Source organism: Podarcis vaucheri (assembly GCF_965113315.1).
Source record: "Podarcis vaucheri genome assembly, chromosome: 2".
Taxonomy (NCBI): domain Eukaryota; kingdom Metazoa; phylum Chordata; class Lepidosauria; order Squamata; family Lacertidae; genus Podarcis; species Podarcis vaucheri.
Window position 1 is genome coordinate 40,602,032 of NC_138760.1, and position 21,639 is coordinate 40,623,670.

A 21,639-nucleotide genomic window follows, 5' to 3' on the forward strand; every position below is an offset into this window, starting at 1 on the left:
GACAACACAGAAACCTGGCAGGGGCTTATCAGGGAATATCTTAGGCCAGGGGCAAAACAAGACAGAATGTGGATGAAGGGTAAGGGCCAGAAAGAGAACTGGGACCCAGAGCCAAAGGGCAGGAATGAAGTGGCAGGACAGCTGAGAGGATCATATTCCACTAGGTAATACAGAGATCTTCCTAGCAGAAGAGGAACTAGATAATGGGGCAAGAAGATTCTGGAAGAATCCAAGGAATGGATCCTAGTTGGGGGCCAGTGTCAGCTCTAGGCTTTGGAGGGTCCATGGACAAGACACATACCCTCCAATATTTCTCTGATGAAAATAAAGGTAAAGGGACCCCTGACCATTAGGTCCAGTCGTGACCGACTCTGGGGTTGGGGCGCTCATCTCGCTTTATTGGCCGAGGGAGCCGGTGTACAGCTTCCGGGTCATGTGGCCAGCATGACTAAGCCGCTTCTGGCGAACCAGAGCAGCACACGGAAACGCCGTTTACCTTCCTGTCAGAGCAGTACCTATTTATCTACTTGCACTTTGATGTGCTTTCAAACTGCTTGGCTGGCAGGAACAGGGGCTGAGCAGCAGGAGCTCACCCCATCATGGGGATTCGAACCACTGACCTTCTGATCAGCAAGTCCTAGGCTCAGTGGTTTAGACCACAGCGCCACCCACGTCCCTTCTGATGAAAATACGGATGTCCTATTCAATAATAATAATAATAATAATAATAATAATAATAATAATAATAATACCCCACCCATCTGACTGGTTTGCCACTCTGGGAAACTTCCAGCATATATAAAAACATAATAAGACATTAAACATTTTTTAAAAAACCTTCCCTATATAGGGCTGCCTTCAGATGTCTTGGGGGTCAGATAACTCCATACCCTCCAACAATTCTCTGATGAAAATAGGGACATCCTAAGGGAAAGCGGGATATTCTGGGATCAAATCAGAAACCCGGATGGCTTCTGTAAATCTGGGACGTCCCTGGAAAATAGGGACACTTGGAGGGTCTGAGACTCTCCTTGCCACTTGTGTCAGTGTGTTGATCTCTGAACTGCCATTACCGCTGGCTCCTTCTCCTCCTTGCTACAGCCTGCTTGGTTGCTAAAAAGAGAGCCAGCGAGGTAGCAGGGAGCTCTTCCTCACGGCCACTTTGGTCTGGGCGAGGGTGAGAGGCAGGTAAACGAGCTGAAGAAAGCAGAATCTGGACCAGAGGACTAAGCTCCTGTTCAGGTAGTGGACCTTCAGAAGATACTTGACTCTGCCGATCTTTGACCCTGGCCCTGATTGCTGGATATAAGTTACCTGAAACAAGGACCTTCTTAGGCTGCAAAAGCACTTGCTTTTCTAAAGGTGCTGAGCAGCTCTGCAGCAGGTGCCCCTGAGCATAAGAACACAGTTAATGCTCTTTTGAAAAACCTTGCTCATTTCAGTGAGGTAGGTTTGCACCTCTTTTGGTTCTGTCGTTGTTATTAAAGTATCTCTGAAAGTTACATTTCAAAAGTAAGTACCAAAATACTTCTGCAACTCAAAACATAAGAATTTGAATTTTGAAAACTGCATGTAATTTCATCTCAGCTCTGTGTGGTGCCTCCTCATTTTCAGTGAAATAAAAGAGGAAGGGTGATATATCCATACACCACTATCTCTCTTCAAGCCATGCCTGATTTGTCTTCGTTAATTTTGAGACACCAACAGGAACAGCCCACGGTCTTTAAGATTAATAAAAAAATGTGGGATCACTGCCCTGGAGTGCAAGCGCTGTGTGTGACTTGGCTCACAAGTCGTCTAGGCTAAGACACAGCATGGGTGTCCTGTCTGGCTAGTGCTCCTAGCTGTCATCCAGAGGTTATTTCATTCACTAAACAATCTGTCTCCAAGGCCTTCCAACTCACCACCCAAATGCAGTTCCAGGAACATCTTCGAGCTTGGTTGTTATGAAAGGCTATCACACCCATCACAACAAATCTCTCCAAGTTATGTGACGGTTGCCAGTTCTAGGTACAGGGAAGGAGCTTCTCGCTTCCTACAAATGAAATTGGTGATTGCAGCAATAAGAACTCGCTTGAAACCCTTCTCCCTGCCACATGTATGGACTACAGATGGGACTACAACTCCCATCATCTGTGACCACTGTCCTTGGGATTGATGGGAACTGGAATCCAACAATGTTCGGAAGGCCACAGGTTCTTCACCTCTTAGTTAGTTCATCCCCCTGCCTTCAAATGGAATTTCCACTTACGAACAGAGTCGTCATTCCTTTAAAAGCTAGATGCCAAGAATGAGACTTGATGTCCATCTTTGCTATTGTTAATAAAAGGAGAGACTGGAGCTCAGTAGCAGAGCACATGCATCGCATGTCAGTCCTGTGCACCTTCAGTTAAAAGGCTGTCTGAGAGCAAATGCAGTGAAATGCCTCTGTCCGAGACCTTTTGGAGAGATGCGGTTCCTCAGAGTAGACTATACTGGCCTGGAAAGACAACTAAGCTGCCAATATACAGCCTAAGTCCCGTTTCTGCCAGTGCTTCAGCACTCCAAATGAAGGGTAAAATATATATTGACAGGGGGAGTAAATATAATTTCCAGCTTCCCTAGCTTGGTTGTTGAGCTGTCTAGTTTTTGATTGTTTGGATTACTGGAAACAAGTTGCTGACACATGTTTTACCAGACAAATTTGTGATGCATCATGGCCTACTTGCGGCTGTGCCATAAACTTTTCACTTACCCAAAATCATATCCCTTGGATGAATAATCACATAAACAATAGCTGTACACATAGAGTAATCCTGACTAGTTGGCAAGAGGAGGTCTCTGAAACAACCTGGAATGTAAGTGGGAGTCCTTCTCTCAGGATTAACAACCTCTAAATCTTGATGCTTGATGCTTGATCTTGGAGACAGATAAGGGATGTGGGTGGCGCTGTGGGTTAAACAACAGAGCCTAGGACTTGCCGATCAGAAGGTCGACGGTTCAAATCCTCGCGACGGGGTGAGCTCCCGTTGCTCGGTCCCTGCTCCTCTCAACCTAGCAGTTCAAAAGCCTGTCAAAGTGCAAGCAGCAGGAAGGTAAATGGCGTTTCCGTGCACTGCTCTGGTTCGCCAGAAGCGGCTTAGTCATGCTGGCCACATGACCCAGAAGCTGTACGCCGGCTCCCTCAGCCAATAAAGCAAGATGAGCGCCTCAACCCCAGAGTCGGCCACGACTGGACCTAATGGTCAGGGGTCTCTTTACCTTACCTTAAATCTTGATGCTGTCAGCAAACCCTAACAGCAAGCTTTCCACTCTCACAAGATTATTGTTCCATTAAAATGACGACACTTGACGGAAGCCTGTTCAGGTTTGCAGCAGATATACTTGTGAAAACTTGTTTTCTACGTGCACAATACAGCAACGTGTGAGACTACCTCTCTTTCAGGGGTCTTCCGCATGGACCCATTTCTCTTGACATTGCCCTCTTTTGTTTTCCTACCAAGGTTGCTTCCATGCAACCTGTTTATTGAGCCTTCATCCTGATTGATTTGCAGGAAGATCAGACAATGCTGGAGCATTAATCCTAATTTGCTTATGGGGACATTAGATGACATTGCATCAAAGCAGGTGCCATCCCACTTTCCATTTTCCCATCTTGCAAAAGTCGGTGATTTTCCCGTCTTGCAAAAGTCTGATCTAAGGAGGGAGCTAGTTTGTTGTGCAAGATCTCCCAATCAGCTAAAATTGTGCAATGTGAGTTTGCCAAAAGGTGATGGAATCTCATCCAAAAATAGTGACAATCTGGAAGTGTCCTTCATTTTTATAGATAAATCCAATCGTTACAGTTAATCCATTGCATTCTGGTATTTTCTGCGCTGCCATTCCATCTGGCTATCTGAAGTAGAGCTGAATAAATACAGTCATACCTCGGGTTACAGATACTTCAGGTTGTGCGTTTTCAGGTTGCACACCACGCCGAACCCAGAAGTACCGGAACAGGTTACTTCCGGGTTTGGGCTATCGCGCATGCGCAGAAGCGCTAGATCGCATTTTCGCATGTGCAAAAGCGCCAAATTGCGACCCGCGTGTGCACAGACATGGCACTGCGGGTTGCGAATGCTGCAGGTTGTGAACGCGCCTCCCGCATGGATCACATTCGTAACCCGAGCGTCCACTGTAATCCCATCAGTCCAAGGGGACGTCCTTTCCTCTCCTCCCCCCATATGCTTCTTAAATCTGTTGTGGGGTGCTCCCAACTATCTAGACCAGATTTGGGGAGGGCACATGCAGGGGGATAAGTGGGGGAAATCCCACTGGGCAAGTGCAAATCCTTGTACAGCTAAGATACATTAGTTGGCAACCATTCCCAATTTTTTGGTTTGTGCATGTTTTAATTTAATTTTTTTTTTTTGCAAAAAAACAGTAACAGCACCAATGCAACTGCAGTGCCAAGCTATCTAGTGCAAGCTGACTATGGTGGAATCTACACACATATAAAAACTGTTCTGAAAATGCTTTTTTAAAAAAGCGTTTTTTAAAATACATTGAATTTTCCCCCAGGCTCACCATCTCCATCTAGTGTCACATTGTGTATTGCACTTAAAACACACTTAAAACATTTATTTGCAACTGTATAGCTGAGTCTTTTGTGCTAGTGTGGCCTTTAAGCAGTGCTTTTTTCCAGGGGTACTCAAAGATATGCAGTACCGGGACCCTAGAAGCAAAACACTGACCTTAAGGATTATTTTAGCATAAGAGTAAAATATTGTAAGAAAGGGGGAAATGAAAAATTAATGTAAGCCAGCAATTCATCACTAATCTCTCAGCCACCCTGAACAGGCAACAATATAAGCAGTGCCGGATTTACGTATAAGCTAAACAAGCTATAGCTGGGCCCCTAAAATTATGAGTCTTTGTAAATTGTGTTTCTAAAGGAACTTTTGTTATTGCCAAATGGCAATGTGTTTGCATTATTAAGTTTGCTATGAATAAAAAATCATTTTAAGTTAAAGCTTAATAATTATTTCACTATTAATATACTTCTTAATTGTATTTCACTGTTAATATACTTCTTCTTAATTGTATTTCAGTTCAACAATTACTTTGATAAAATACATATTTTGTTATGTGCAAATGGCTTTGGATACCTATTAGGTCCATAAATTACCATATAACATATCTTCAACAACAAAAACAGCGGCAATTTGTTATTGACAAAAGACAGCTGGACATATAAAGGGACACATTACCTTCAGTAGCTTAGGGCCTCATCAAACCTAAATCCAGCCCTGAATATAAGGGATAGAACCTGCAGGGAGAAAATAATGAATTAGTGTTACAGGTAGGGTGGCAAGTTCTGGTAATCCTAGTTACAGGGGATTTTTTGCTGAATAAGACATACCTTTGTGAGTAACGTAACAGAAAGATATTGGCCATGGCAAAGGCTATTCATTGCTGGAAACTCTATTACTTTTGTCTACATTATTATTCCCAACTGGGAATTCAGGGAAGTTCCCTTGCAGCTCTCCATCCTCCACAAACTGTAGCAAATACAGACAAATGCAATGCCCCACTGTTTAATGAGACCTTACCTTTTGTTCATTAGAGGATTATTCACATCCATTCTCTCCCCCCCACCCCACCCAACCCCCCCTTTTAAAATTCCCAGACATTTCAAAGCAAACAGCTCTTAACTGAAACTGTCTTTAACTTTGCTTCAAACTTTCAACCACTGATTCCTTCTGATGTTTGTGTAACTCCATAATTAACTCAAGTCACTTCTAATTTGCTAAACCCGGCCAAAGAGAGCTGTATAAATGCAGATAGAGAAGTGGGCAGAAATTAGATTCTTTTAGATTCCAGTCTTCCCTGGTGACAAGAAGAAATGGGCCTGCCTTGGGAGAAATTTGATTGACATGACATCAATGGAGTTGAATTAGTGAACCTGAAAGAGGAAGAAGAACCCAAATTATCCCAAACTAAGTATACAGTGGTACCGTATTTTTTGCTCTATAAGACTCACTTTTTCCCTCCTAAAAAGTAAGGGGGAATGTGTGTGCGTCTTATGGAGCGAATGCAGGCTGAACAACTATCACAGAAGCCAGAACAGCAAGAGGGATTGCTGCTTTCACTGTGCAGTGATCCCTCTTGCTGTTCTGGCTTCTGAGAGTCAGCATATTTTTTTTCTTGTTTTCCTCCTCCAAAAACTAGGTGCGTCTTGTGGTCTGGTGCGTCTTATAGAGCGAAAAATACGGTACCTCGGGTTAAGAACTTAATTCGTTCTGGAGGTCCGTCCTTAACCTGAAACTGTTCTTAACCTGAGATACCACTTTAGCTAATGGGGCCTCCCGCTGCCGCCACGCCGCCGCCACGCGATTTCTGTTCTCATCCTGAAGCAAAATCCTTAACCCAAGGTACTATTTCTGGGTTAGCGGAGTCTGTAACCTGAAGCGTCTGTAACCTGAGGTACCACTGTACTTTGTGTGTGGTATGTGTGCATGTGTGGCGATTTGGAAAATATGGGGAGAAGCGACGTTTTCTCTCTTTTTAAAAATGTCTTCTAAAAACTTACCTGCTTTCTCCTCATACTGCATATGGAAAGCACTGCATTGCTATGAAAACAAGAGATTTGAAAAACCACTCAACATGCCTCCAGAGACTTCTGTTAGCAGAGCAACAGGCCACAGCCTTGCTGGCAGGCCACTCTCTGGGATCCATTTATCGCCTCGTCCAGTATCCCCCCATCCATCAAGCTTCTCCTCCACCCTCCTTTCCCGGCTCTGGCATTTCCTCCTGCTGCCTCTTCCACCTGCTGTGCTGGGCTTTGGAACTCTCCTGCTTTCCATTAATAGTTTTGCTTTTCAGACAAACAATGATTGAGAACCATCTCAGAGTGGTAGCCTATAAATCAAACAGCTGCCACTTTTGATTTGGGAAGAGGGGAAGTTGTTGCATGGTGTGGGGGGGGGGAGAGAATACTGGAAGGGATGATGCAAAAGGTTACTATGGAGAAGAGACTGATTTAGAGGTGAGGGTTGAATGTGAAAGGGGGCTGATTTATATCAGAAAAGAAAGAGTGGATTCCCCCCCCAAAAAAAAACAATAAAAAAACCATGGAAGAGCAAACCACTGAGCCTCTTGGGCTTGCCAGTCAGAAGGCTGGTGCTTCAAATCTCCGTGACGGGGTGAGCTCCCATTGCTCTGTCCCAGCTCCTGCCAACCTAGCATCATCATCATCAAACTTTTTATTGGCATCACATACAAACTTCCAAAACAAATCAATACAGAATGACCACTTCCCCAGTGGCACAAAACATTTGCTAAAAGAAAGGATGCAGTGCAGTCTATTGTCACGTCTCTAGGTCTCCAGGGAGATCAGACATCTGCAGTGTATTTTGACGACAAAAAACCAAATAGAGATATTTAGCCACTAACCTGGTGAGCTCTTGATCATTCCCCAGTAATAGAAAATGTAATGACCTCCAACTCTGGTTTCCATTTGGGGATGCAGAGTTGATCTAGAAATTGCTGGCAGAGATCAGCATATAGTTTACAATGAAGAACCACCTGTGTAAGGGTTTCCACCAGGTGGTCTTCACATGGGCAAGTTCTTTCTCCTTCCACCCTGCCTGAGAACCTTCCCCAAAGGAGGGGGAATGGTGATAGGACTGACAAAGAAACCATAGCAATTAAAACCGAGGTTAGGAGAATCTATAGAGAGTTCAGAGAGACAGGCAGCTCCCAATTGCCTGATATTTACTTCTCCAGATCCCGACAACTCAGGGAAACTATCCAGCTCAGCCAACCTAGCAGTTCGAAAGCATGCCAGTGCAAGTAGATAAATAGGTACTGCTGCAGCAGGAAGGTAAACAACGTTTCTGTGCGCTCTGGTTTCCATCACAGTCCACCGTGTACCAGTAGCGGTTTAGTCATGCTGCCCACATGACCTGGAAAGCTGTCTGTGGGCCAACGCCAGCTCCCTCAGCCTGAAAGCGAGATGAGCACCGCAACCCCAGAGTCGCCTTTGACAGGACCGAACCGTCCAGGGGTCTTTCCCCCCTGTTTGCATTGTTACTGGATCCTCCACTCCAACAACTTGTAGTAGAGGTAAGGGCGATTTGCAAGAGATTCACTGTCTAGAATTAAAACAATCAACACCTTTCAACAAATAAACAGGCAAAGACAATGCAGTAGCCATAGTATTCATTTGTTTACCTGTAAACTGTAATAAAGCAAAAAGACATTCAGAGTTGAGCCAGAAATTTGGCTCTTAATTTCCTGAGAGCCAATGCAAAGAGACAAACAAGTTAACAGCACACACCTGATGTAACAAAACTTTCTCAGCAGCTAAAGTCAAGACAGATATTTTCCACAAGGATCTTTATAGGAAGGACTCTGGATAATGTAGTCAACAACATCAGTTTTAGCCACCTATAATTCTATTTTTTAATAGGTTTTATTGAATTGGCTGGTTTTGTAACTGATTTGTAATGGCTTTTTGTCAAATACAATAAATAAATAAATAAATGATTGATTGATATAAGAGCATCTTCCTTTAAAGAGAATAGCATCCTGATGACCCTTCCAAGAGGAATGAGCTGTTGAAGTGGACCTTTAGAGGAGAAAACAATTTAGCTTGTTGAATAGAAATTTCTCAGTTAAATATGGCAACTCTAACTCAGTTGGTAGAGCACGAGACTCTTAATCTCAGGGTTGTGAGTTTGAGCCCCACGTTGGGCACAAATATTCTTGCATTGCAGAGGGTTGGACTAGATGACCCTTGTGATCCCTTCCAACTCTACAATTCTGTTCTTGTGAACTACTTCAAAGTTTGGTAAAATTAATGCCAAGCTTCTCACAGACGTTACCAGCAGGTCTACCTCCTTTTTCAGTCCACCCCTGGTCAGAGGTAATGTAACTGTATCAGCTGAACTTTCTGTTTCATAAAACTAGTCAGTCCAGAGTCTAAAGTTACTCTGAGGGCTGCCTACCAAAACGGTACTGCAACAGAGCTTTTGCCTTCCCCTGAAGAAGCAGTGTGTGCAAGAGCTAGCTGGGAGCTGTTCCTCAGCAAACACTTCTTTCCGGACACTTGCTGTTCTGTGCTTGTAGCAACCGGTGTCCAGAACTGTATATTGCAGTCTGATTCAGGGTGATGGAGAGGTGGTCCTGCTTCCATTCATGAAAGTCCAGAGCCATTTCCTTTCCTAGCAGATGCAGGTCTTTCCAGAAGTGCTTGGAATACCAAAGTCAGGATGACTTATCAGCCTTTCTCAACCTGTGGATCCCCAGATCTTGTTGAACTACAACTCCCATCACCCGTAGCTAGCTAGGCCAGAGCTCAGGGATGATGGGAGTTGTAGTCCAACAACATCTGGGGACCCACAGGTTGAGAACATCCAGCCAGATGGATTCTTGAAGGTCGTGATGACTGGTCACCATAAACAAAGCCACTGTTTCTGGGTGAGAGGGAACAAGGCTTACCTGCAGCCACAGGATGCAGCTATAGCTTCAGAGGTGCGTCTGTTTCGTTAACAGGCTGTTTTAATTATGGGCAGCACTACTAGCTGTATATAGTTCTGCACCTTCGTAATAGCACCATGGTTCATTTTATACATCATTACTTCTGGAGCTCCAAAAGACAGCAATGATAAGTCTATGATAAGTCTATGCCAGATAGTTCTACAAATGATGGGTAGTTACTCTTTTTTAAAATTCGAAAGCTGGAATCTGGGGGTTGTGGTTCATTCTACGGGACCAATTTCACCCTTGGTGCCCGGAGGCCCTGAGTCTCAATGTAGGAGCAGCCAAGAGCCATTAGTTCTCATCTGAAAGCAGGTGGCTAGAGAAGTCAGGACTGAAAATCCTTCCTTCATCCCACTCACCAGTGTACAGGTTCTATAGCTGAACAAATAAGCAAATAATAATTCGTCTACTCATCCTCCAACTTATCTCTCTTTTTCCTTCAGAAGCGCTAAGAAGAAAACACAAGAAGGAGCCCAAAGCCCAGAGCTGCCACGTTGTGAACTTGCCTTTCATGTTTCTTGACAATGTCAAGACATTCCCTTCATTTTTGTTTTCCCCGAACTGTCACGGATTGTCGCATTCCTCCGCTCATGCCCTTGATCGAAAAACTTTACTGAGCCTGAAGAAAGAATATGCTGGTTGTTATTGTGTTTATTTATTGCTTTTGCTTCTTCTCCTGCTAGTTGTTATCGTGTTTATTTGTTGCTTTCCCTTTCCCTCTTGAGAGCATCAAGAATTACGATGTATGCTCATAGAAACATAGCAATGTATGCCTCTGGCCCAATCCACTCCCGACATGTGGCCCATGAGGGAAGGAAGTTTGTGGGTTGACCACAGAGCAAAGGCAGTTTTATAAACCGCTCTGAGGTGTTTTTTTAAAAAAACAAAACAAAACAATCAAGCAGTGTACAGATTTTATGAAATAGATAAGATAATAAATAGCTGCAAGCAGACCACACTTCTTTCCAGGTTGCCTTGTTTCAGGGAAGGAGGTTTGGCAACCTGTAGAAAATTTTATGCAGCCCTTGGACTGGTTGACGAGAGACAATGAACTCACATCACTTGGTAAGATTTGCTGAGTGTCTATGCATAGTTTTTATTTTTATTTTGCATACACATATAAAAAACCCCCTGTATTTTCTTTTGCACGGTGTACATGCACCCAAACAGCTCCCAGAATTCCAGTGGGTTAGAGAGAGAGATGTGTTTTAAATATATGGTGTGGTGTGGTTGTGACCTATGGCAGGGTAACAATGCCACAGGGTGAATGCTTTCATTTTAAAGATTTTAAGAATCTTTGGAGGGTTACTAAAGGCCCGTTGTTCACAGATTTTACACAGCCCTATAGTTATGCCCCACTCTAGGGAGTGGAAGGATGGGAAGTGCATTCTTATGCGTGGGTTGCTGGCAGCCGTCAGCCTGTGTTTACAGGCGCCTCAGCCAAGTGCTTTCTCCTGGTGACCCTTTTATCCTGACTAAGCCTGGTTTCCTGTATACATGCTGCACATTTATCCTCTCCCTCTCTCTTTCTTAGCCCCCCCCTCCTTTGCTCACTCATCTTCTTGCAGGGCATACTGCTTCCTTCTCATTTTTTCAACTCTACCTGTCAATCAGGCTCAGCAGCACTTTTGATTATTGAACTGTAAGGTGTCGGACTGAAAGCTCACCCTGCCTTCCCTCGCTTATACCACACAGAGGGCCAAGCAAGGCATTCTGGGTAAACATGTCATGGTGGCCTGACGTTCCTGTTTTGAACGGAAAAAGCTCCTTCAGGAGAACATAGGAAGGCAGCAATAGATTTATAGTTAAGCGTAGCAGTAGGGCCCCCACACAGATGACGGTTTCCCCCTTTCCCCAAGTTCTTAGGATGCACCATTCAATTAGAGAATACCTTTAAAACATGGCTATAAGCAATGCCACTGCCACTGTTGAATTCTAGCATTTTAGTTTGTTGCATTCTTCCTGTTCTTCATTTCTCCTGCTCCCTTGTTAAACAGTAGCGGCCATGACAATGCATTAATCGGGGCAGGTTTCCACAGCACAGCCAGTGGCACACAAAGGTTTTCATCAGACAGGAACAGGTCAGTATCACAGGGAACTTCATTCCTGCCATCAAGGTCAGATAGGATGCAAGTCTTTTATATGGCTCGCCACAAGATGCTGGTGATGATACTGGGAGGAGTAGGATCTTGCAAGTGTGCAGAAAATTGCTTTGCTGAAGAGCATTGCTTTGCTACTTAAAGGTAAAGGGACCCCTGACCATTAGGTCCAGTCGTGATCGACTCTGGGGTTGCGGTGCTCATCTCGTCTTATTGGCCGAGGGAGCCGCCGTACAGCTTCTGAGTCATGTGGCCAGCATGACTAAGCTGCTTCTGGCGAACCAGAGCAGTGCACGGAAACACTGTTTACCTTCCCGCCGGAGTGGTACCTAAGGATCTACTTGCACTTTGACATGCTTTTGAACTGCTAGGTTGGCAGGAGCAGGGACCGAGCAACAGGAGCTCACCCCATCGCGGGGATTCGAACTGCCGACCTTCTGATCGGCAAGTCCTAGGCTCTGTGGTTTAACCCACAGTGCTACCCGCGTCCCTCTGCTTTGCTACTTAATTCCCCCTAAAATATCCCCAACAGGATCTTGGTAGTCTCCATTGTGAGTGACCACTCTTCTTATGTATAGGTAAAGGTAAAGGTACCCCTGCCCGTACGGGCCAGTCGTGTCTGACTCTAGGGTTGTGCACTCATTTCACTTAAGAGGCTGGGAGCCAGCGCTGTCCGGAGATACTTCCGGGTCACGTGGCCAGTGTGACGAAGCTGCTCTGGCGAGCCAGCACCACCGCAGCACACAGAAACGCCGTTTGCCTTCCCGCTATAAAGCGGTACCTATTTATCTACTTGCACTTAGGGGTGCTTTCGAACTGCTAGGTGGGCAGGAGCTGGGATCGAAAGACGGGAGCTCACCCCGCCGCGGGGATTCAAACCGCCGACCATACGATCGGCAAGTCCTAGGCACTGAGGTTTTACCCACAGCACCACCCGCGTCCCTTCTTATGTATAGGGAGCTATTAAAGTCAGCTCATGCAGCAATACAAAATCTCCAGTGCCACCAGTATCCTGAGGGCACCCTGTCTTCACCCCCCCATTTATTTATTTTAGAAAATTTCCTAATAGTTTAATATTCAAAATAATCTCAATGTGATATATAAAGTAGAAATCAAATGCAATGCAAACGAACTCAAAATGATATACAAAATAGAACTCAAATACATATGAAAAAAATCTATTGGAGTAACAGCCATATCCCTCAAGAAAAAATCCCAGCCCATCACTTTCATATGATCCAGGTCCTGTAATTTCAGTGCTTTCCCAATATCTGGACACTATTTATTTTCTTACATTTATATCCCTCCTTTTCTTCCCCATCATGAGACTGAAAGTGGCATATGAGGTCTTCTAACCAAATCAGTCCTGAACTGCTTAGCTTCTCCAAGGTGGTGGCCTCATGCAGGCCAGCCTACTTAAACTGAATCTGGAGAAGACTGAAGCAATGATTACCTTTACACCATGGAACTTGTTAGGACTCCATCATTGATGTGGTTCGCTCACCTCTAGACACTCAGCCCTCTGAGTCTGAGTGTGCTCATGAATCCACTGCCAAATCTCAACACCCAGCTTGTGTCTATGTGCATAAAAAGTAGACTGCATCCTTTTCTTTCCACGTCATACACAAGCAAATATCATTGGTTCCTTAGTAACTTTAGGACTAATCTACTGCAGGCCTCTCCATGGGGATGTCCTTGATGAGGTTGCGGCCTACCTTCTGAAAGGCATGCTGGGAATGCATCACACCAGCCTCTGGCACCATCTTCTTATGGTTCATGGTCTCTCCAGGCTTCAACATCATTCACTAGGACAGCGGCTCTCCAATGTTTCTATAGCAGATTGCTAGCAATAAAATGTTTGCTTTTCCTCAAAACCCAGCCATGGGTCCCTTGGCATTGTGGCTGTACATGATGGCCCCAATATATCCACTGCTGGAAGATCAGCTGTCCATCTGTAAAGCACTGTCCGTATGACCCAGAGCTGAGCCTTGTCCACCATTGGACAGGCAGGCTTGGAATCAATGCGCTTGCAAAGGGTTCAGTAGGACTCTTCCCATTTTCTTGTTTCTAATGATAGGGAAACAGAGGACAAAGATGTGGGTTCTCCAAAGCTGAGCACCCAGCCAGAAGCCGATTTTCTTATTCAAATCCTCGAGAGCATTTCTTGGAGCAAACAACATGAATGAGCAGTGCTGTTATTCCCCCAAAATGGCTATGCTGAGTGATAATTGTCAGGGTATTATTGGAGGGGGAGGGGAGAGATAAAGAGAGGGAGAGGAGAGGAGAGGAAGGAGGATGCCACTTGTGAGTTATTCCCCTCTCTCCTTCACAAATAAACACAGATGCCAGAAAAGATCAGCCATCTCTGCACAATGCACGTCTTTCCCTCCCTCCCACTCGTCTTCTGCAGGGAGACTTGTTTTAGATGACAGCTGTGGGAAAATAAAGGGGAAATGCTTGAATATATGGAAGGCCAGGAGCAGCTGAAGATATTCAGACCCTCTAAAGCTACACACAGCACTTTCTATTGCCGGATTTGTTTTTGTTTAAAAAGGAGAGACGTGGGGAAGTCTGACATTGCTTACCTAGGGTGCTTGAAGTTAGGTTGTTTTTTTGCAAAGCAAGCTAGAGGTCTTTTGCTAAACTCACACATCCTGGATTCCATGAATGTCACTGGGAAGCTTGTCCATAGCCCTTTAGGTTAGTCAAAGTGGTTGTCTGAAAACCAGTGCTGGTCCGTGAGCCATTGGCTGCTGGTCCACGGTGATGCCACCAAACCCCAAGTTGAGTGGGATGCTTGAGGGACTAAATATGCAACTCGTCCCTGGCATGTTTGGGAAATTACCTGTCTACCACACCACATCAGATAGTTTGAGAAGCACTGCCTTGGGTTTCTTGTGATGGAGCTATTAAGTACTCCAGTTTATCAAGCAGCTTAATCTTCTCTCCCCAGGGAACCCTGGGAACTGTACAGTGGTACCTCGGGTTACATACGCTTCAGGTTACATATGCTTCAGGTTACAGACTCCGCTAACCCAGAAATAGTGCTTCAGGTTAAGAACTTTGCTTCAGGATGAGCACAGAAATTGTGCTCCGGCGGCGCGGCGGCAGCGGGAGGCCCCATTAGCTAAAGTGGTGCTTCAGGTTAAGAACAGTTTCAGGTTAAGTATGGATCTCTGGAACAAATTAAGTACTTAACCTGAGGTACCACTGTAGTTCTTTAAGGGGGCTGAAATCCTTAGTAGACGATTCCCAACCTCCTCAACAAATTCCACTTTGAATGATTCTTTGGAGAAAACCATGACAGTTTTGCTGGTATCCATTTAAGGGGGTATTGTAGATCTGTCTGCATGAGATTACTCCGTGGCATTTAGTCATTTTTCCTTAGAAAAAAAATTGCTTCAAATATACTGCCTTTCAAAAGTAGTGTCCTGGAAAGACCTCTTCCATGACCCTTTGTATAACCTTACAAAACAAATAATGTTAAATAGAGACCCACCTCCAAAAAAAATAAAATAAATCCACATCATATTTTGTACAGATTGTATGACAAGACTGGACAGGACTTTGGAATTGTTATCTAGACATTCAGTCCAAGTGGCTGTTTCCGTGAAGTTGCTAATTCCTTAGCAATGAGTTATGGTGCATTCATCCATCAATCCATTCATCCATCCATTACAGAATGCCTCGGGGATCTCAGTTATCCACAACCAAACCCATGAGGAATTATTCAGGAAATTGCTTATTAGGCTTTATGTCCACACCAGAATATGCTCTTGCAGAAAGTGAGATCCAAGGCCCTCTGCAAGAACATATTGCCCTCCTTAGATGGTGAAGTGTGTGACTTCACTTATTCCCAAATGTGGTAAATCAGCTCTGCTACATGAGGGTGTGTGTGTGTCCTCCTGCTCATTCTGTTGAGTGGAAAGTCCTGCCCTGGTGGTGCCATTGCATATGGAGCATCATACATGAAGCAGGAGCAGGAGTCTCTTTGTGATTACATCATTTGCACCACTTCCCCTCGTTCTCAAAGGCTAGTTAGCGTCTGCATCCGAGACCACCACCCTTTCTGAGCATCCAGCATAGAGCAGGCATCCCCAAACTCAGCCCTCCAGGTGTTTTGGGACTACAGTCCCCATCATCCCTGACCACTGGTCCTGTTAGCTAGGGATGATGGGAATTGTAGTCCCAAAACATCTGGAGGGCCGAGTTTGGGGATGCCTGACATAGAGCAATGGAGAACAGAGGAAAGTGTGTGGAAGGGGAAGGAAAACACAAGCACCCTCCTCAAAAAAGCAGTCTCTTTTCTCGTTTGTTTCCCCCTCCTCCTTCAAGGAGAGGAAGGAGAAATGCACCATTATTTCAGAGCAACAACTTATCTAACTGCCTGCACACCTATCAGCTACTAGTTTGTTTGCTCGTTTGTTTGTTTTGTGCGTTTGAAATCTTTCCCAGCCTCACGCATAAAAGGATTTCTGTGCAACTGAGATAAAGGAGCTGAGATGGAGGTGGTTGGGTTCCAGCCGGAATAATCCAGCCGGCAAGCCCAAATGGCTCGTCTCCTGCAGCTACTGATTCTGTCCCAGACTCAGCACTGCTCGCATGGCCATTGGCAGATGTTGTTGGGCTCCAACTCCCACCAGCCTCAGTGAACATGGCCAATAGCTGGGGCTGATGGGAGTTGGAGTCCGAGAAACATCACCTTGGTGCTCTTCAAGAGTGTGTGTGTGTGTGTGTGTGTGTGTGTGTGAGAGAGAGAGAGAGAGAGAGAGAGAGAGAGAGGAATAGCAATGGTGGAGAGGGACACGGGCTCCATTACAGTGCTACCCTGGCCTAAACTGGTTTAGCTTGCAGGTTTTCCACAAAGGGACCAATGGGAACTTTATTTCTGGAGTATACTCAGGAATCTCAAACAAGTCTCTAACTGTTATCTGATGGAGCTGTAATTCCCAGGATTCCCTGAGGAAATAACCTAAGGGTGCTTCCAGACTGTTAAAATTTTCTGGTGGGATTCAATCATATATTGGGAAATTCAGGTTGCACAGCTAAAGTGCATTGGGAGCTCTTGTGCAACAAACTTGCTTTCTTTCCCCTGCCCAAATTAGACTTTTTTTTTCTGCTGATGGGGAAATGTCTTGGAAAGTGTGGGATAACAATTTCTTGAAGTAATGTTGTCTATCCTCGTGGCAAACAAATTGAGATGAATGCTCAACAAGCAGGTTGTCTGGAAGTGACCTAACTGGTTAAGCTTCTCCTTAAAGACTTGATGTGGCCTCTCTCTCCAGAATCCCAAATGCTGAACTCCATAAGAGTATATGCAAATATCTGTTTGTAAAATAATAATAATAATAATAATAATAATAATAATAATAATAATGCTGCACAGAAAGAAGGATAAACAGACTGCATGAAGAATGGATGCATGGTTTTCAGAGAAAAAGGCTTTGAAATGGGGAATGCGGGTGGCTGCATTGCTTAGCATGCCTCTTCCTTTGTCTTCTTTCTCCAGACCAGGCACCTGAACCACTCTGCTCCAGCTAGACACCTCAGATCAAGAAGAGATGCCCCTGCTGTCTGAGAGCAGATGTATCCATTTAGAAACCTCCAGGCTATCCAGCCACTATGCTCCAGTAGTTTGGTTTCTCCTGACCCTGGAATCCATTCTTCCCTCTGGACTGCTGCCTGAAGGAGCTGTCATCGTGGAGGCACTGAGCTCTTCACGACCCATTTACCCACTTTGGCCATATGTTGAAAGAGATGATCGCTGCAGGAAGGCTGTCCTGAAATGCTGCAATGGAATCCCAAGGCTCCAAGTAAGCCTTCTCTTTTTTAAAAATAAATAAACTGCAAGAGGCAGCACTCTGCGAAGGAGCAAGCGTGATACGATTCTGTCAGCTTCTCCTTTAGTAAAGGGGATCCCTGACCATTAGGTCCAGTCGTGGCCGACTCTGGGGTTGCGGCTCTCATCTCGCCTTACTGGCCAAGGGAGCCGGCATACAGCTTCTGGGTCATATGGCCAGCATGACTAAGCCGCTTCTGGCAAACCAGAGCAGCACACGGAAACGCCATTTACCTTCCCACCGGAGCGGTACCTATTCATCTACTTGCACTTTGACGTGCTTTCGAGCTGCTAGGTTGGCAGGAGCAGGGACCGAGCAATGGGAGCTCACCCCGTCATGGGGATTCGAACCGCCAACCTTCTGATCAGCAAGTCCTAGGCTCTGTGGTTTAACCACCTGGCCCAAATTCAATCCCCAGCATCTCCAGATAGGTCTATGAAAGATTCCCTGTCCAAAACCCTAGAGAGCCACTGCTGCTGTATATTGAGCCCATTTTCTTCTTCAGTTGACCAACTGATGGGCAGAGGCAAAAACTAGGGGAAAGGAAATGGAATGGCGTTTCCAGAGAAAAGGGTGTGGCTGGCAGGCATCCAAAATACTCCACAATGCAATATTTTGCTTCTGATACCCCTGGTACAGGTACTGAACATGAAAGAGGAATCCAATATGCCATTGTAGGTGGAACATTCACATTGCAGACCTATTTGAGAAAAAGCCAATTCAAGCCCTAACCGTGAGTATTATCTTGGGCTCTGTGGCACTAAAATTGTTTCTGTGTTTTCTCAGGCTTAAGGAACATCCTCAAGGCTGATATGAGGCGACTTTGGTTGCTTGTTAAAAGTAATGGCTGCCTGTCAAGTGATGATGAGCAGAATAAATATTTGTATGTCAAAACATTGTTATCTTCCACCCTTGCTTCAGTTTTAAACATAAGCACCCCTCCAGATGACCTGTTTATTGAGCAATCGTTCTGATTTGCTTGCCCAAAGCTTATGCAGAGCTTAGATTGCATCAAGCCTTTGTTGAGCATTCATGCTGGTTTGTTTGTGGGGAGGTTATATGACATTGAGCAGCCATCCTGCAATCATCCTGATTTGTTTGTGAGGTGTTTACACATCCTCCTTTTGGTCCAAATCCAAAGCTGCGTCTGTGTTAGATGCAGCTGTAGTTGTTTTGTTATTATTTAATGGATTTCTAGTCTGCCAGGGAAACACACAAATACACGTGCACAATCACACACCCAGTCCCACAAAGACACATTTTACACACACACACAGGCATTGCAAGGTTAAAGGATGTGTCAGGTTGGGGGCAGGGGACAGGGAACAAACAAGGCTGTGGGCTGGGAGAGGGAGGAAGATGGAGGTTAAGGGGAGGGTAGAAATTGTTACGCCAGGTGCTGGGAACAGGGAGAACTGGTGAGATTTAGGGGTGAGAGGGGGAGAAGGAACATGCCTCTAGTCTAACACAACATCTTTAACAGTCTTGCAAAAACTTGTCATCTGTCTCCAGCCACAGCCTGGATGATAGGGCAGGGTTAGCCCACCCAACCTAATGGTTTCTCTGCAGACTTGCTTGACCCATCAATCTCTTAAGCATTGGAAAAAAGGTGTACTCAGACAAGTTGCAAAATGACACCCCCCACTTTCAGAATATTAAGTGAGAATCAATTTTTACAATAATAAAGAGAACCAAGGAAATGTCTGGACTGTAGCATCTCCCTCCACCCCCATCGTTCTGCCTGGACACTGAGGTCCACCTTCGAGGGCCTTCTGGTGGTTCTCACTGCAAGAAGCAAAATTACAGGGAACCAGGCAAAGGGCTTTCTCGGTAGTCACACCCACTCTATGAAATGCCCTCCCACATCTGAAGGCAGCTGTGTTTCAGGAAGCTTTTAATGCTTAATGCCCCCCCTTCCTTTCCCTCTGTATTTTTGTAGGAAACTGCCCAGAATGGCTGGGGCAACCTGGGGCTACTAGGCTGGGGCTACTACTGCTACTGCTACTATTACTATTACTACTACTAAATATAGCATCAAAGTCCAAGTATGGAATGGGGGGCATATTTTATCAGTCTCCAGAATGAATGTGATGGGTCTGGGCTGCAAGCATATGACCTTGTAGGGGGAAAAAATCCCTCAACCCCCAAGTTGAAGGTTTGTAGATCAGCGGCAGACCACCTGCTTGAGATGCAGAAGGTCACAGATTCAATACCTGGCATCTCCAGGTGGATCTGAGAAAGATTCCTTTTACAAGGCATAATGCATAAAAGTACGATTAAAATGTAACTGTGTACAGTGGTGCCTCGCAAGACGAAACTAATCCGTTCCGCGAGTCTCTTCGTCTAGCGGTTTTTTCGTCTTGCGAAGCAACCCTATTAGCGGCTTAGCAGATTAGCGCTATTAGCGGTTTAGCGGATTAGCGGCTATTAAAGGTTTAGCGGATTAGCGGCTAAAAGGCTATTAGTGGCTTAGAAAAAGGGGGGAACGGAAAAAAATCGGAACACTCGCAAGACGTTTTCGTCTTGTGAAGCAAGCCCATAGGGAAATTCGTCTTGCGAAGCAGCTCAAAAACGGAAAACCCTTTCGTCTAGCGGGTTTTCCGTCTTGCGAGGCATTCGTCTTGCGGGGCACCACTGTACCAATTTTCCTTCAGCGTTGCTACATGTTGAGGGTATGCTATGCAAAATCCATTTCCATATAAGAACTTTGCTTCAGGATGAGAACAGAAATCGTGCTCCAGCGGCACGGCAGCAGCAGGAGGCCCCATTAGCTAAAGTGGTGCTTCAGGTTAAGAACAGTTTCAGGTTAAGTACGGATCTCCGGAACAAATTAAGTACTTAACCCAAGGTACCACTGTATACAGTAATGTAGAATAGCCAAGTTTATACCATTCTCTCATTTGGTCAGATATGGATGAGTTGCTAAAGAGTCCTGCTTACAGGTGACTTTTTAAATTAATAATAAAAAAAGCTCAATATAGATTTTATTTGCTTGTGATGTCCTTCAGCAGGGATGTAGTAAGACTGTTCATTTCATTTCCCCTTGAAATGTTAGCAAAGGTCTCCTGCTAAAAGTTTGTGTGTGGCTGGAGCACCCCCTAGTGGAAAAGTGTGCTCAAGCTTCAAGCAGCAGAATTTGGACAAAATATTCCAGAATCAGGAAAAAGTGCATTTCCAAATGGATGCACTGTATATCCTGATTTGCTTGCCAGTTCATCATTTAATGCTGTCAGTGGTCTTCTTAACTGGATGCCTCAAATAGCTTCACCTTCCACTGCCATCTCTGCCTTACTTACCCAGTCACTTACCATATCCCTACCTACCTTTAGATGGGGCCAAGGCACACCTCACTATCCCCATGAGGATGCTGCTGGGAGAGTGGGAAATAGTCTATCTATGGCAAGGGATTCCTGCCCTGGATGCAATATATTATTTCACTTGGATCTCCAGTCATTATGAAGCTCTACATCCCAATTCCACCGCTACAGGAAAGTTAGAGGCATGGAGTTGTATAGCAATAATAATACAGTGGTACCTCTGATTACGTACTTAATTCATTCCGGAGGTCCGTTTTTTACCTGAAACTGTTCTTAACCTGAAGCACCACTTTAGCTAATGGGGCCTCCTGCTGCTGCTGTGCCGCCGGAGCACGATTTCTGTTCTCATCTTGAAGCAAAGTTCTTAACCCAAGGTACTATTTCTGGGTTAGCGGAGTCTTGTAACCTGAAGTGTATGTAACCCAAGGTACCACTGTAATAATATCAAGCAATAGGAAAAGTAATACAGGTACATGCTCTAGCTGGGATGAGGAATGCCCAGTCCTGCTCAAGTGTCTGCTTTAACCAACACCCTTGTGGCAAATACATTCTCCTTTCCCTTCCTCCCCCACAACAAACACCCTGTGAGGTGAGTGAGGCTGAGAGACTTCAGAGAAGTGTGACTGGCCCAAGGTCACCCAGCAGCTGCATGTGGAGGAGCGGAGACCGAACCCGGTTCCCCAGATTACGAGTCTACCCCTTTTAACCACTACACCACACTGGCTCCTGTGCTTGTGAGTTTCCTCTTGTGCTTGTGAGTTTCCCACCTGCATCTGACTGGCCTCTTTGAGAACTAGAAGGATGCTGGACTTGAAGGGTCTTTATTCTGATCATGTAGGACTCTTTTTATTTGTGAATGTTCCTTTCCATCAACTTGAA